Here is a 5326-nt window from a genome sequence, read left to right as displayed (position 1 = left end):
AACAATTCCAAAGATAATTTAAACAATTTAGGAGAAAGTATCATGGGATGAGGTGGAATATGAAATGCTAAATTTAGATTTGAACCAGTCCAAAATGGAATGCAGTGAGATAGTTGAGGATGAGGTGTTGTTGAAAGTATTTCTATTATTGAATGTGCTACAACTTATGAACCATTATATGATGATAAAAACTTTTCCAGCGAAGGATGGTTACAAATGCTGGAGGAAAAGAAACTAATATATGATTTTTTAAGTGGAAAAGTTCACTGTGCAGATATTAGCAATGATAAGGAAGAAATAACAAAATTTGAAGAAGAATTACAATACCTTAAAGCATGGATTGAAACACCACGTCTTGATTAAACCTGCACAAAAGTCACAACTACATATGAAGAATCAATGAATGTCGAAGACCATATGAGAAATGGAGAAAGTGAAGAGGTTCATGAAATTCTTTTGCATTGGAGTCCAGAAGAGGTCAGGAATTATTATAAGCTAATGTGGCAACAATCCACTGAACAGGGTATTGAAGAATGTGATGATAAAGCACAACCACCCACTTATGTATGTATTGAAGAATCTGCAACTATTGAAGACAAATTTTTGCCTGAAGGACCTAATTATCTACTACAGATAATGAGAAGAAGACCACAACCCAGTTACATCATGCAGTTGAAGAAATTAAGGAAGAAGCATATCTACTGTAGATAATGAGAAGAAGACCACAACCTAGTTACATCATGCAATTGAAGAAATTAAGGAAGAAGCATCATTATTTAATAGTAAGAAAGGTAAAAATGAAACTGTAAGGTTAAATTGTAAAGCCCGACTGAGACTAAGACCAACAGGTGTTATGATCTATTTCTCCATTAAGGGGCCGACTTGGAATTAATGGAGAAATGTAGATTATTATAGAATGTATTATTATTAGATGTTTGTTGTGATTTTGGTGTCTTAGTCAAGTTGTCAGATTTATTTAGGATTCATATCCGATTTCTTAGGGAGTTGTTCAAACTCCTCAACAAAATTGTAACTTTATATACGTATAGGCTTTCTTGCTAATGATGAATGGAAGTGTCTTGTGCAAGAACTCTTCAGGTTGAGCTAGGCTCACCTAAGAGTTGCTCATTTCCTCCATATTTTGTCTCTCCTAAATTTTAGTTAGCTTAATAAAAAAATGCAATGAAAAAGTTTGGGTTGATTGCACATGTCCTAGACCAATTTAATTTTTCTTAGTTATTGATTTGCAAAGCTTTCCATATGACATTAAGGGGTTTGATCATCATTAAGGTTTGTTTCTATTTTAGTTTCATTGTGTAGGTAAGAAAACTTATTCAATGTGTTTTTCACTACTAGGTTGTAACTAGGTTGGGGTTAGCCCACATGTTGGATGCAAGAATGATCTGCCCAATAGGGGGATGTTGTCAACATGATTGTATAAGACTTGATTAAGCCTAGAAACCCCATTGCGCAGATCCTTGCTCATAATTAGGGACGTATTGTTGTTTATTATAATATTAAATAGGAAATCTAGCAATCATTCACGATCATTTATATGGTGAATCAACTGACTCTCAATTCACTTTTAAAACAACTATTTCTCATGTCAAAGGGGAATTAAACACAAAGATTGATTATTGGTCCAAAATTGCAGCTAACCTGGAACCTAGAACCTTGATTAAAAATGGGGCCATTAACACGTTAATAATTACTTAGGTTTTAATGTCTTGTTATTATTAAAATCCCAAAGGGCATTCCATTCAAAGGCATTACTATTTTCCTTGCATGAACATGGATGGGACATGGTTTTCCATACCCTCCACTTGCATCAACCAACTATGCAAATAGTTAACTTGCATGGTGAAAGTGACTATCACATGCTATTTGGATTTATGGATTATTGAACACTTATATCTATGCATGTCTAGAAACTACAAGGGGTTGAATTTGGTGGTGCATCTTGGTTGCAAGTAGTAAAAGAGGCCACTAGATTGTTTGTGGTCTTCATCCTCCATACTTGTTGCTCACAGCCAAGGTAAAGCCCATTGGGTGAGTTTTGAGAAATAATTTACTCTAGTCTCATGTGTTCCTCAAGCTCCCTTTCGTGGATTTAACTAGAAAGAATGAATGTGTTTAAGCCTTTAGATTCAAGTATGTTATTCTGGTATTGGGTGAAACAAAAGCTAGTAAAGATTTATGTAGTGTTTAGTTTCAATCTTGCGGGATGTGTTCATCAAATAGGGTAGATATGGATATGGTAGATGTTAAGGAATTTTGCCAAGTCTTGCAAAGGTAGGAACTCAGAATTCTCGCAAATAGTAAAGCTCTTTCATCCATTACCACTAAGTTGTCAAAGATGGAACAAGCCAATGTTGTTCATAATATAAAGGTGATGAGCCTCTTGCAGATGCAAAATGTGACCAAACTAACTCCTTAGAGGCAAAATGCAATTGTATATGGGCTCTATTTCTAGCATGGTGTATGGATACCTTGTCTCTCACCTCTAATAACTTGGTTTCAAGGAAATCTCAACACTTTGGGTAGGTTGAAGAAGAAACTATCTAGCAAAGTAAGAAACAAATGGATATTAAAGAACTAAACCCTCTTCTTTATGAAGGCATGGGCACTCGAGGTAGTGCAAATTAGTAATATGTTTCATGTACTTTTGGGTTATGTGATTTTTGGTTTTTTTTTTGGTAAAAGAAACCACTTATAAAAGAACTTGGAATGGTATTGTCAATGTAAAGAAAAATCAGGTAGAAAACAACTTAATAGTCTGCACATTTTTTCAAGTAGTATACTCATTTTGCACGTACTTATGTAATTTCAGTTGTTTTCTATTGCATAACCCTTTTATGTGGATACAAGTACTACTATTTTGGTTAAAAAAAAAAAAATTGTTTAAAAAATAGAAAGGATATACCATTTTTTTTTTTTATTTATATATATTTTAGATAAGTGTTTATTTGAAAGCTTTATATAAAATAATATAATTGTGGTTAATTAAATAAAGTGTGATTTACAAACAAATGTTAATGAGATGTGTAATGATGATATTAGTTAATTCAAATTTAATTTATATATATATATATATATATATATATATAATTTTTATTTATAAATTAAATTAAAATGAATATATAAAATTAAGATATGGATCAGGGTATTATATATTTACCGGATGAATGAATATCAAAGAAAAAAAATGTGTATAAGGGAAGAAAACAATTGTTGTCAAGCCAAATAGAAGTCTAAACATAAACATCTCAGAAATCTTTATATTTTTTTTAAATAAGGATTTATTTAGAAATTTTATATAAAATAATGTAGTTGTATAGTTATCTCATTATGTTTTAGATAACTATTATTTAGAATATTTATATTAAATAATGTAATTATATTTAATTAAATGAAATGCAATTTATAAACATATATGAATAAAATGTATAGTGCATGTGCTAAAAATGATTTGATACATGATATGAGTTAACATAAATTTACTATTTAATTTTAAAAATATTAATAGTTAAATCTAAATGAGGAATATAATATAATTGTTTATAAATTAAAATAAAATTAATATATAAAATTGAAATAAAATTAATATATAAAATTAAAACACCTATTTATTGTAAATGAAATATGTAGTATTTATATATAGGCGTTTTTTTTAAACTAGTTGTTTTTAAGCAAAGTCTTTTCATAGAAATCACATAAAAGACATAAGACTAATTGTTTTTAGTAAAAAATTTTAGTGATTTGTAATTTTACTAAATAATGATCTTATGTAAAATTAGTTTTTGATTGTATATATAAATTTAGCACCCTGAAAAACTTCTTTAACACTCAAATTATAGAAAATTCACAGCCACCTTCAACAAAATAGTCGATCTAAGCTATTCCCTCCCAACAAATTAATGGTAGGATTCAAGAACCAGGTCTATTCTACTCTGTGTATAAACGCATAAAAAGTGATCGCCAATTCACAGACATGTCGCCTTCATGGTTGTATTTTTGGTAGTCCACTCGACATGAAATAAAAACTTGAAATACTTTACAGTTAAAATCTTTAAGATATCTTAACCACCGTTAGGTTCATTTAAAATGCGTAGCCGTGCCGTTTATGCATTGTGATTAACTAATATTATATGTCATACGTGCATTTCAATAAATAAAACCCAAGAGGCCAATCAAATGTTTTATTCATATGCAGGTGTCGTTATATTAGTGGAGGGGAATGTTAGAAGAAGTCGTTGAGGTTATTTGTATTTTAGTGGTATTTCTTGGAATTTTTGGTGCATAAAATTTTGAAGTGAAATATCGATATGTGTTATTTAAACAAGTTTTTGATTGTATATGTAAATTTAGTATTCTGAAAAATCCTAAAACGCTACGATTGTGCAGGAATTATTCATCAAATTTGTGATTTTAATAATTTCCTAACAAATTTTAGAAAAATTAAAAAAACAAAAAAAAATATTCTTAATGTTTTTTATATTCTTTATAAAATCGAAAAAATACATTTTTGTGCTTATTCACATAATATATAGACACTATTATTTGAATTTTTTTTCACATTTTTTATATTTTAAATGGAAAATAGTTTATTTCATGATAGCATTTAATGGTGGTTCTTCATTGTTAGTTTGAAATTTTATCCTGAAATGCTATGCTATAAAACTTGTTATTTTTATGTTCGTGATATTTAAAGTTGAAAATAATTATATTATTTTGTATTAATGGAGAAGATGGTTACATAGTTGTAACGTATCTCCCTAGTTTAGGATTAGTTCCTAGAGTTTAGGGATTTGGTTGCAACTTCCTAATTCCTGGTGTTGTACTTAATGATGTAATCTTTCATTCATGAGTAATAGAGTGTACGAGAGTGATCTCTCTGTTCTGAGTGTAGTCTCCAGGTGCAGGCCTCACCTGTGAGCTACATCTCCTTCATTTTTCAATTCTGTTCACATTTTATCTTGGTATCAGAGCTCAGATTGGGTGAGCCTGATCTTGTATCACCTCTTGTGACTGAAGTGCCTTTGTGGCCAGCTTGCCTTGTGGCAGAATTGCCTGTGTGGTGTGAGGTGCCTCTGTGGCCGCGTGTACACAAAGAGCTTTGTGCTCAATTGAGCAGGTGGACTGCAGAACACCTGGCTCGGACTCGGATGTTTTGTTTTTTCTCTGAGTAGAAGGGAATTGGCGCGCTTTTCGCACTGACAGTAGCGCCAGGAGCGCAATTGGTGCGACTGTTAGTCTATTAACCACGCCAGAGCTCCAAAATACTCGATTGGCGCGGAATATCACGGATCTCTCGCGCCATCAAATT

The sequence above is a fragment of the Pinus tabuliformis genome, chromosome 9, assembly GCF_031772625.1.
Source record: "Pinus tabuliformis cultivar Carrire ecotype Pingquan chromosome 9, CPIR1, whole genome shotgun sequence".
In the NCBI taxonomy this organism is placed as follows: Eukaryota; Viridiplantae; Streptophyta; class Pinopsida; order Pinales; family Pinaceae; genus Pinus; species Pinus tabuliformis.
Note: the sequence above shows the minus strand (reverse complement) of the source record.